Here is a 12,314-nt window from a genome sequence, read left to right as displayed (position 1 = left end):
AAGAGCCATGATGTGACACAGCTCTACCTTTAGATGATATGGGACCTTTAAGGTCACATGTGATCTGTGGTTACTGCCATGAATGTAACCGAACCGTAACCACAGAAGTGGTCGATAAGCAGACGCTCAGGTGAGTCACTTGCTGATAGATGACCTGCTGTATTGTTGAGGTGTGAGGACTCATTGCATGTGACCATCTCTGATATATTTCAAGGCACTTAACCCTCCAGCTGCTACAGTACTGAAGGAAATATAGATGTGTGTGTATATATATATATATATATATGAGAACATTTTGCTGACAGAGCTTTGGGCTGTTTAATCCAACACACCAAGCTATAGGCTACTAGTAGTTATTCTGGTCCGGCCTTTACTGTTCAATTCCTCTCTCCTCAAGTATGGCCTTTAATCAATCACAAGAATCAATACTGGCAACCACTCTGGCATTTATTTCAGTGAGTTGATTTCTGTAGGAAGAAGCAGACATATAGTTGCTACATTCTCTTCCCTTATCCCTGGTTTCCGAACAGAGGAATGATTGATTCTCATTAGGCGAGCAGGAGTCACCTGAGGTGCAGCCGCCATCGACTCCCTTCACTGTTTACTGAGCGATGGCAGCGGCTCAGCTCACTGCAGGGCGAGACAGGAAGTTAGCGATGCCTAAACAAATCCAGCGGGACGAGTGACAACTTCAGGTTGGGTAGAGAGTTTTTTTTATTTTTCCACAAAATGAATTCTAAGTAATTAGTTAGAATAGTATTTCACTGTTTGTTAGCTGAGCATTACTGAGGTTTCTGTCCCATTTTCACTAATGTAAAGAAATCTGTTACATCTCATGTGGTGGTTGTCCAGCATTGGTGGGTGTTTTCAAAATAAAATGTCAATTGGTTTGGGAGGTTCCTGTCTTCTCAGGCTGATACATTTATATTTCAAAATGGCGTCTTAAAATGAAAGAGACGAGCGTTTCAGCTCCATATCAGAAACAATCTCCATCATGACACACCTGAAAACACACATGACCATCCACGTACACCGCTGCATGGCAGTGTAAACAGGAAGCAGGTGGTTTACTCTGCAGTTGTAGAGTTAAAATACAGAATGAACCTGAACGACAGCTTCTAGCAAAGACAGTAATGCTCGTAATTCATTATGCATGATAGTCGTCACGATCAGTCTACCAATCAGGAGGCGAGGTGGGTGCCTGCGTTTCAAACTAAAACACAGCCAGCTGTGTTTTCAAGAATCTGCGTTTCACCGGATGAAAAACTTTGGAGTAGTGTGAACACAGAAGTGATGTGTTTTCAGAGGATCACTACACCGCTCCCTCCGAAGACTTCTTACTGACACATAGCTTGTTTGTGGATCCGACCTCAGGTGGCTCACAACTCACAGCTTAACCCCACCTCACACACACACACACACACACACACACACACACACACACCCAGGCTACATGATCTAAAGGAAGAAATAGACGATGAAATTATTTGGTTTGTGTAGAAAGTTTGTGGTGTGAGAATAATTTTCCACTTTTAGAACACACACAGACAAAAACAGACAGAATGAAGTCATTGATACTGAAACGTGAGAAACAATCTCATCCATAATGTTTGTCTTCCCTCCATCCTCCCTCTCTTCATCCCTCTCTTTCCTGTCTTCCTCCATATTGTTTTTCATTTGCGTCAATAATGGTCTATATTTAGAGGAGCTTTCAAGTCCTTGAGCTGCTGACCCCATTCACTCTGTCACCCTGCCTGTCTGGTCTGCAGGGGAACAGCCATGTATCATTTACGCCTGTGTGTGTTGTGTATGTGTGTGTATACTTGTGTATGGTAATGCAGCCCTGCTGTATGTGTGCATCTTAAAGTTGAGATGTTGTATTTGTGACAGCCTGTTGTGCTTCAGCTTCTGCAGCAGCAGGAGAGAAGAAAAGAGGCAGCTCAGGTGATTTACCTGACTCCTGCTCCTCCATTGTTGTAATCAGTGAAGTCTTTAAGCACTTCCAGTGTTGCATAAGAAAACCCAGATTTTCAAACAACAGCCCAGTGAAGTAAATATATTTAGTCACAACTCTTTGATCAGTGCATTAAAAATACAAGAGGTTGTTGAGCTCGTATTGATTTTATCATCTTGTCAGCAGCAGGAAATGAGCCGAGAGACTTTTGCTTTTCCTAACAACACCACTACGTGAACTAAACAACTTCTTTAAATGTTCCAGCGACACGGAGCTCGGAGGGTTCACAGTAATTATGACTCTTTCCCAAAGGAGTGTGACAGAGGTGTACAGCCATGACGTCCACAGAGAGAGGAGGGTGGGGGGTGGGAGGGTGAGGAGGGGGGCATAACAAAATGTCAGACTTTAACTCTGGAGACCGCTTTTGTTTCCTGTTTGCTCTGTGGTTTTCTTTTTCTCACAACTTTATCCAAGTGGTGATTTCTATAACCACAACAACCAGCGTCTCTTTGGAACCCAAACCACTGTCTTTTTCTAACTGTGTAGTTTTTGAGCCTGAAGCTCAGCATCCCTCAGAAAACACCTGTGATTCACATGCTGTCACAGAACATCTCTGCAGAATATGAAGGAGATTGGACACAGTGAGCTCTGTCAACCAACGAATAATAATTAAAATAATCATAAATAATCAAGAAAATACACAATTCTCATGTGGCAGCAACATTTTCCATCTGCCCTGTTGATAGTTTGGTTAAATAAATGAGCAGCAATAAATACAGGTCTGTCAAACACCAGTGAAGCAAGACGCCTCTAATCTGTCTGCCAGTAGTCACAGACAGGAGGATTATACACCTACACACACACACACACACACACACACACACAAGAGGGTAATAGTCAGAGAGGATTATCCATCGAGACCCCCCACCCTTACCCTCTCCTCCACACACACACACACACACACACACACACACACACACAAAGGATTATGTGTGGCACTGTAATCTCTAAACTGCTGCAATTTCCTGCGCTGCAGCCAATCAGGGCTTCTCTCCCATCTCTCTCCAGCCAATCAGCTGTCCCCTGAGAACCCCCACAGGCCAAAAACTACAAACCAGCTTCTGCTTTATAGCATTTTTATAGCAGATTTCAGGCAAACACTCAGAGAAACCAAATCCTGCAAGGTTTGATGGTGGGTCCAGGTGGGCGGGGCTCGGTAGTGACTGTTTTGTTGTGACATCACAAAGTTGCAGAAGTCCTGATGGCTGGTTTTCAGGCCCATTTCTCTGTGGACTGAGGCTGATATAATACGACACACAACACGTTTCACAACACACTGGTGAAACAGTGCTGTCATCAGTGAATGACTGTTAATGCGGAGCAGAAGCATGTATGGCCTACATTAGCATCCAGAGGGAGAGCGCGCATCCTGCCGCTCGTCCTCACTTGGCTGACAGGAAGTTGCCATGCGGCTGTCAAACAGGCGTCACTCCGATGCCGATTCAGGCCGTTTCCCGTCAAACTGTCACTGCCGGCTGATGTTGTGGAGTGATTTCACTGCTCCATCTCTGATCACCTCCTCCAGGGCGAACTGGGTTTCTACTCTTTGATACTTTTTTTGTGGTTGGGGGAGTGGTGGTACAGATCTGGATGTGAACTTTGGTCACAACGGGCTGCCGTGACAGTCAAACGCCAGCGTACGAGAGCTTCCCTCGGCTCCTGGATCCTGTCATTTGTTTCAGTTCGTATTCCCAGAACTCCCTGCTGCCTCTCGACTCTTGATTGAGCAGCCTGATTAAGCAACTGAGATCTTTGTTAGGGATGAACAGCTCAGCTATTTATGAAACTAGAATATTGTCTCCTCTCTCTCTTTCTTTCTCTGTCTCTTTCTCGTGTATATTTATCTCAGTGAGAACAGTAGTACGACCAGGACATTTTATCAGGCTATATTTAGACTTCATCTAGTTTTGTCCTTCTCTCTCTCTCACTTGTGTTTGCCTGTGGAGAGTCGATACAACAACAGAGACAGCGTGGCTGGGAAATATTATCGGATTACTGTCTGTTGCTGTCTCTTTCTCCAGTTAGCTTATCTGGTTGGGAACAATAGAAAGACTGGACGAGGAAAACACTAAAGATTCTATTCACAGTTGTGTTTGTGTAGATGTTTAACATGTGTACTGTAAGTATTCAATGCATGCATTTGCATATTGGCATTTATCTGGGGGGTGGGTTTTTTTCTTTGCATATACATACATATTTGGATTGTCATGTCTTTGTGTGTGTGTGTCTGTGTGTGTGTTTGCTCTTCTATAGTAGTGACCCAGAATGTCTTGACATTTTAAAGGCGGGAAGAAAGAGAACAGTCTGTCCCAAATGGAAACTTCTAAAAACAGACTTGTTGGAACTTAAAACAATAGGTGTGCTGCTGAATGACAGAGCAAGGCAGGAGGTGTCAGGGTGCAGAGGAACAGAGATACGTTTTACTCAGTGCAACTATGTAGAAAAAAATTGTTATTTTCACTGGGAAGCTTTGAGTTAGAAGGCAGGCGCAGAGATATAAGGGATCATGTGTTATGTATATTGGGCCTTGACACAGTTCGTAGAGAGAGAGAGTCAGAGGGCGGGACTGGAGCTGTCAACACACTGCACCATTATTGATGCTGGAACTTTAGAAAACAGGTTTTGCACATCTTGTATTTTATGCATTAGAGGTTCAGGATATATGGTGAAAAGTTTCTAATGAGCAGGACAGGAAGTGGATTTTAGACTTTTTCTTGTCTCACTCTGTTATTCAGCAAATTGCTTAAGGTGCAGCTGTCACCATCTAAAAGCTGTCACCATCTTGGTTTTTAGAAACTGAAAGAAACCATATTTGGAGGAGAAGGTGGAGCTGAGGAGTGAGGGGTGGATCTGACCTGCTCTGTCCTCCATCCTGTTTATTTTCCTCTAAATGGATCATAATTTAAAAACTGAACATCATGTTGTGTTGAAGAAGACTTGAAACTAGAGACTGAGACATAAACTCATCAGGAAAATGTTTCCTGAGGTAATAAATCAGAGAGAAGTGGAGACATTTTCACAGAGACTTCAATACAATCAGACTCTGTTTGCAACCAGTGGAGTCGCCCCCTGATGGTCAGTAGAGAGATGCAGCTGTAAGCCTCTTCAGGAGTCTACGTCCAGGTTTATCATCAGTCTATTATTAAAGCACTGGATACAGAACACAGTAAAGTAAAGAGATTCACACACACAGAATCCATATTTTGGAGTCTCACAGACCCAGTCCTGGGGTACTGGTCTGTATAAATACATAGTAATATAGAAAAGTGGAGAGAGTTCTGGGTTCGTCAGTTCAGGAAACCAATACTGTTCAGCCAGATAGTTACTGACTACGCTGAAAATTACAGGCAGTGACTGAAACCTGCTATATTCATTTATATGGCTGTAATCTGCTCTGGATGAGAGCGTCTCCTAAATGCTGAAAAAAAGTAGCGAGGCAGTAAACAATTTGAAACTCAACTCAAGTGAACGGTGGTGAAATAAAAGAGAACAAACACCTCGCAGTTCCCACTTAATTCAACATGACAGAGAACTGCAGCACTGAGATAGAGAGGGATGAAGCCGGCGCATATTTTCTAATAAAACAAACAGGAGCACAGAGAATAAAAAATGGAAAATGACAAAACTGAATTGAAATAGCATTTCTACGGCAACCAATCCCACGACAGTGCCTCGTAAACATTGTTTATTTCCATAAAACTTGGCTGGAGTTCAGAAATGCCGCGGCACGCACACACACACACACACACACACACACAGCAGTGGTGTGTTTGATGAAGAGGGCTGCTGGGTAAAAGCTACGGCCTCTGATATTAACCAGCATCAATCTCCTGTGTGGACAAACACACGCAGCGACGTGCAAACACACGTGTGGGAACACAAAGTGCTGACACACAAACACCTGCACAGGTAGAGTGTTTCCGCCATCGCTCTGCAATCAGCTTCTACACTGGGTTTATAAGGTTTTGGGTTGACAGGTTGTTTGGTTTCTGACAACAGAGCATCAACTCTGTGGTTCTTCATATTAATAAGTCGTTACTAGATTCTGGATTCTGGTCCAGATGCTCTGCACATCTTCAATGATTTAAATAACTGGAGAAACAGAAACAGCAGCCAGAGAGTTTTCACAGTAACCTGAAAGCTGTTCTTATTAATGACTTCTAACTCATCTGTAAAACGTATTTATTAGCCATTAATTTTGTTTATTTATTTAGCAACAATGCACATTAATCACAGTTACAGTAAATGTGCCAGTGTGAGCCAGCTGGCTGTTTTACAGCTGCAGTCCTGAGGCCAGATGTTTCAAGAACCATCAACACCATGAAACAAAGAGAATCATCAGCACGTGAACAGGCGGCGCAGCTTCAGGACACTGATCTAACAACGAACACTGTTTCATTACCTGTTTCCGTGCGAGCAGCAACAACAACACAAACGTTCACCACGCAGATACGCACAACAGCAAAAAACAGAGTCATCAAAATGTTGCTCGAACTAAAACAGTTACAAGTTATAAGTTAGTGAAATGGTTTCATACAGGAGTCAAACACATCATGCAGCAGAGAACTGTGGGACATGCAGGAGGGGAAGGGTCAATCATCTTCTTTGCATTTCTATCGTTTTTTTTCTACGTTTACCTTTTTACCTTTCTCACTTTCTCCATCCTACTCGCTAATTCAATCACACACACACACACACACACACACACACACACACACACACACACAGGCACACACCTATATTTTCCCTCCCGTGCGTTATCCCCCATAGATGCACACTCTATTACCCAAGATGCACTGCCATGCTGTGCGCCTGCCTTTTCATTGGCCAATAAAACAACCTGAGCTTTATAGCTCAACCGATTCCAAGTACATCAACTATGGTGGAAGGGGGGGGGCTAGAGAGGTGGGAAAGAGAGAGTACGCCTGAGGTTTATGACCCAAAATCCTTCTTTTGAAAGAAAGAGCGAGGGAATGGGCGAGCAGATCAAGCGTGGAGATGAAGAAAGAGATGGAGAGAAACTTAAGGAACTAGTGCGAGATAGAGAGAGAGAGAGAGTTAGCGTATGAAACAAGAGCACAGGCAGAAAGAGAGAGAGAATAAAGCCAATAAAAAAACAGAGAGCCATTCATGACTTATAAAATAACAGCCGTCGATATGTAGACCAAAACTGCAGCGTAGATGAAATAGATGATATTTTATTGTTCCAGCTCCTGAGTCCCAGTCCGTATAAATAGCTATTGATTTAACATGTTTTATTCAGCCAGCCAGGCGAACTCTCAGCCTGGGGAGATGTCAGCTGCTCACCGCCGCTCCGCCAGGGCCTCCCTGCTGCAGTTTAGAACGCCGCCTTCTATTGGCTGAAGGTCTTGTCCCAAGTTCCTCGATCTGAGAGGCATTCAGTTGTCTGTCTGTGGGGCACCGGGGGAGTTAAGTGTCAGGAAGTGGAGAAGGAAAGTTGTCGTCATTATTATACTTTCTCAAGAAACTGTGTGTTCCTGGACTTTCTGTCTGGATTAGGGTCATTTTGGCCCGATAAGAACGGCTCCATTAAAACAAGAAGACAGAGGACAATGTGAGTCTGAGGGCAATTTGTGCAACTATCCATTCAATTCATACTAAGTGTTAACCCTTCTTACCCCATCACTGTACAGCTGTCCTGTCAGCAGCTCACACAAACTGCTATCATCTGATGCTGAAGGCTAAAGGATGTCAGGAGTTACACAGACGGTGGGAGGTTCACGTCTTAGTTCAAAGGTCGCCTGAGCTGCAGCCGCCACAAAAATGTTCAGAGTACACGTCCTGTGAAAAGCAAGAACAGAGCACTCTTTTATTTATCGATCATTTTATTTCCCCCCCTTTGATCAATCCTACCAGATTTAGTTGATGTGTTCACAACCGAGAGAGAGAGTGGGAGATGTGAGTCATTTGAGTGGTTGGCATTTTGAGTTGACCTTTAGTGAGACTGTCCTGTAAAAATGGGCCAGGAGCAAAGGGAAAAGTGCGGTGACGTAGTTTATAGAGCGACAAAGTCCACGTCAGGAGGAGGTTGGGGTGGATGGATGAATATGACCCAGGAGAGCGGTGTTCGATTCCCATGTGACAGGAGCAGTTTATGTTGTTTCTATTATCCATGACTGTTCATTGTTATTATTGTAACCATGACAACAGAGGTCGTCTAATGTTGAGGAAGTACTTATTTTAACCCAAATCACCATCTTTTCCTGAACCTAACCAAGCCATGATGGTGACAAAGGTCTGGTCCGCCTGGTGCTACCTCAGGAGACAGTCCTGTTGTAAAGAAAGTCTCTTTAGCTGCTAAGCGCTCAATTGAGATGAAGGTGTTATCATCATCGCCAGTTTCACTGCTGGGGATCTCCAGCTAAATGATCCAGACTGTATCATTTAGTCCCACAGACCACTTCCATTCATCTAATCCAAATACAAACCCACCGCCTGTTATTAAATGGCTGTTAAACGTCACACAAATCAATCCTGAAGTGGAAGCGATGCTGGCTCTTTACCGCAGCTCTGTGTTTCTCCCCATGATCTCCACTTTAGACTGGAACGAACTGAGCAAATTGACCCGGGGCCACTAACCCGGCGGAGGCACTTCAATAGTTCTGCTGTTAAAAGAACTGTCAATGTCTGTCGTTATGTTGCTACTGGCAAGTTTCCACACTGCACAACTGTCAATGATTGCCCACACATAGACAGACACACACACACAGTAGAACACTGGAGGACAGCTGTCGTTGTGAATGACAGTCAGAACAAAAGAGTATTGACTGGTGGGAAAAAACACATTAATAGCAATTCAACCCCAAAACACATTTCAGCTCTGTGAATGTGTCTGTCTGTGTCAGGATCTCTAAGTGCATTTCAGTTTGTCTTTCAGCCTCAAAGTGAGAAAAAAATACATAGATACATAAACGGTGGAGGCAAGGTGAGAACAAATGAGAGAAGGAGGATAAACAAAAGAGACAGAGACAAAGACAGACAACATGAACAACAGCCGGTCCTGACTCTGTCTCTCCATCATCCCTGAAGCACTGTGCTGATCAGCTGTCTCCAGTGTTCACGGACATCTTCAACACCTCACTGGAGACCTGCCACGTGCCAGCCTGCTTCAAATCCTCCACCATCATCCCTGTCCCCAAAAAACCAAGGCCCACAGGACTAAATGACTATAGACCCATTGCCCTGACCTCTGTGGTCATGAAATCATTTGAGCGTCTTGTCCTGTCCCACCTCAAATCCATCACTGACCCACTCCTGGACCCCCTGCAGTTCGCCTACAGAGCCAACAGGTCTGTAGACGACGCCGTCAACATGGCTCTCCACTTCATCCTCCAGCACCTGGACTCCTCAGGGACCTATGCCAGGATCCTGTTTGTGGACTTCAGCTCTGCCTTCAACACCATCATCCCGGCTCTGCTGCAGGACAAGCTCTCCCAGCTGAGCGTGCCTGACTCCGCCTGCAGGTGGATCACCGACTTCCTGTCTGACAGGAGGCAGCACGTGAAGCTAGGAAAGCACGTGTCTGACTCCCAGACCATCAGCACTGGATCCCCACAAGGCTGCGTTCTTTCTCCTCTGCTCTTCTCCCTGTACACCAACACCTGCACCTCCAGCCATCAGTCTGTCAAGCTCCTGAAGTTTGCAGACGACACCACTCTCATTGGACTCATCTCTGATGGCGATGAGTCTGCCTACAGGTGGGAGACTGAGCGTCTGGTGACCTGGTGCAGGCAGAACAACCTAGAGCTAAACGCTCTGAAGACAGTGGAAATGATAGTGGACTTCAGGAAGAGCCCAGCCCCACCCACCCCCATCACCCTGTGTGACTCCCCCGTGGCTACCGTGGAGCATTTTCGCTTCTTGGGAACCACCATCACACAGGATCTCAAATGGGAGCTAAACATCAGCTCCCTCATCAAAAAAGCTCAGCAGAGGATGTATTTCCTGAGGCAATTGAAGAAGTTCAACCTGCCAAGGACTATGATGGTGAACTTCTACACCTCCATCATCGAGTCCATCCTCACCTCCTCCATCACCATCTGGTACGCTGCTGCCACGGAGAGGGACAATAACAGACTGCAGCGTATCATCCACTCTGCTGAGAAGGTGATTGGCTGCAATCTTCCGTCCCTCCAGGACCTGTACACCTCAAGGACTCTGAGGCGTGCAGGGAAGATTGTAGCTGACTCCTCCCACCCTGGACACAAACTCTTTGAGACACTCCCCTCTGGCAGGAGGCTGCGGTCCTTCAGGACCAAAACCTCTCGCCACAAAAATAGCTTCTTCCCATCTGCTATTAGCCTCATCAACAAGGCTAGAGAGCTCCACTGTTGCTGATCAATTGCACCAATCACCAGAAAAAATTCCTTGTATGTGAAAACATACTTGGCAATAAAACTGATTCTGATTCTGATTCTGATTCTGATTCTGATGAATGAAAGGGAAAGTGTTCTCCTCCAGCTTCAGCCCCTGGACCAGTTCACGTTTTCTATCGCCTTCCTTCTGGCTTTGGTTTCTTGACAAAACAGCATTTGAGGGCAGCACTGTTTACTTCACTGCCAACGATGAATTCCCACGAGGAAAAGTTTCCCACCAGCAGGAGTTGAGCATCACAGCTATTAACCACAAATACAAACAATCAGATAAGTAAGGCTGAGCTGAGAGCGTCCTGTCTGCCAAACTCTCTCCAAATTTGTTGGTTATCTTCAGAGATATGTTGCTATTAATACACAGACAGAGACATAGCCTGTGAACAGGCAAGGCAGGCAACTGCTTGGGGCCCCTGAAGGCTGACAAACTTTACTCCACAAAAATGTCTCCCTCCACCTTAAACTACCAATTTGCAATGACACCTCAGCAGGAAACCTCCCTAAAGGGGCCCCAGCATAAAAACCATGGGGATTGGCCGCTAGGTACAACCATTCACAGCTCAGTCATGTCTGTGTCTGGCTGCTGATTGGTCGACTGAACGTGCTGCTGCTGAACACTGTCAGTCAGAGCTTCTTAAAGAGGCTTTATATGTCGATGAGCACTGGTCTTACACTGTGGCTTATTTCTAATGAGGCAACATTGAAGTTAATCACTTATTTATTAAGGTTTTTATTGTTTTATGTCGACATTTTCAAAATTCTACTGACATAAACATTTGGAATAAAAAATGTTTTGAGATTTCGTATATTGTTCGTTGGTGTCTGATTATTTATTACATAATGATGATGATCTCTGATTGGAGGGGCCCTTTGGCAGGTCTTTGCCGAGGGCCCCAGTGGACTCTAGAATCACCACTGACCACATCATGATAAACTCTGCAGTTTGGATTCAGCCGCAGAGCTTTGTCACATGCAATCACCATTTCCCATCTGCCCTTTCTGTCCCACTCCACCGTGGTCAGTCCACCAAGGGCAAAATGAAAAAAATAAAACCTTAAAGACGGAGACAAAGAACAAGTGTCCCAGTGACACTGAAATGAGGAGTGATGTGTTACAACTTCAGGCACTTTTCTGTTTGTGCAATAAAGCTGCTGCGTAATGATTCGAGACAGAACAACACAGGGTGAGAAAAGGTAGAGAGAGAAGGTGACGCAAAGAGAGAAACAAGCACAGGAGATGTGGAGACACAGTTACTGTAGTGAATGAATGAATACACACAAACACACACTGATACAAGGCTCCTCAGAGAGATCTGATTATGTCTGATTGTCTTTAAATGTCCCACTGTTTGGCATCATTGTTCTGAATGGAAAACTTTTTTTTAATTAAAAAAAAACACTGATTAGAGAAGGAGAAAGTCAAGAAAATAAAAAATAAAGGCGGTTGATGAATGAAGGAGAAAGAGAAAGAGGCTGTGAGGGAGGGAGAGAAAAAAGTGATAACAAGTGATGCAGATGGATGTTTGTGCAGGATGGGGAGCCTGGAGGAGGTGTGTGTGTGTGTGTGTGTGTGTGTGTGTGTGTGTGTGGTGAGGAGGATCTCAGGACTTCACACTCACGGACGTCGGGTGGATCTCGATGCTCCATTAACAGACTCCACTGTGAAAGGCCCGGCCAGCTGCACACCTCGCTTCGACCGGGCCTGTGGGCTGGAGCGCTGATGTGTGAATGTGTGAGTGTGTGTGTACGAGTGTGAGAAAGAGAGGGAGGGAGGGAGGGAGGGAGAGAGAGAGAGAGAGAGAGAGAGAGAGAGAGAGAGAGAGAGAGAGAGAACTGATTTATGTAACGTCTTTTCTGGAATTCATAGCAGTTAGAAACCCATTAAGAAACTGAGCCTCAGTTTGTTATGTT

At 44.9% G+C, this 12,314-nt stretch overlaps 1 protein-coding gene across 4 annotated transcripts in view; it reads left to right on the top strand.

Annotated features, from left to right (window-relative positions):
• The window catches only part of ptprt (protein tyrosine phosphatase receptor type T), a 317,399-nt gene that overhangs the window by 161,719 nt on the left and 143,366 nt on the right, over positions 1-12,314 (top strand). The gene's annotated exons all lie outside the window — the stretch shown is intronic.

This window comes from Trachinotus anak, unplaced genomic scaffold (assembly GCF_046630095.1).
Source record: "Trachinotus anak isolate AG129_WGS33_773 ecotype Australia unplaced genomic scaffold, CSIRO_AGI_Tana_v1 ptg000013l, whole genome shotgun sequence".
Classification (NCBI taxonomy): domain Eukaryota; kingdom Metazoa; phylum Chordata; class Actinopteri; order Carangiformes; family Carangidae; genus Trachinotus; species Trachinotus anak.
This window is presented reverse-complemented; position numbering and strand designations above follow the sequence as displayed.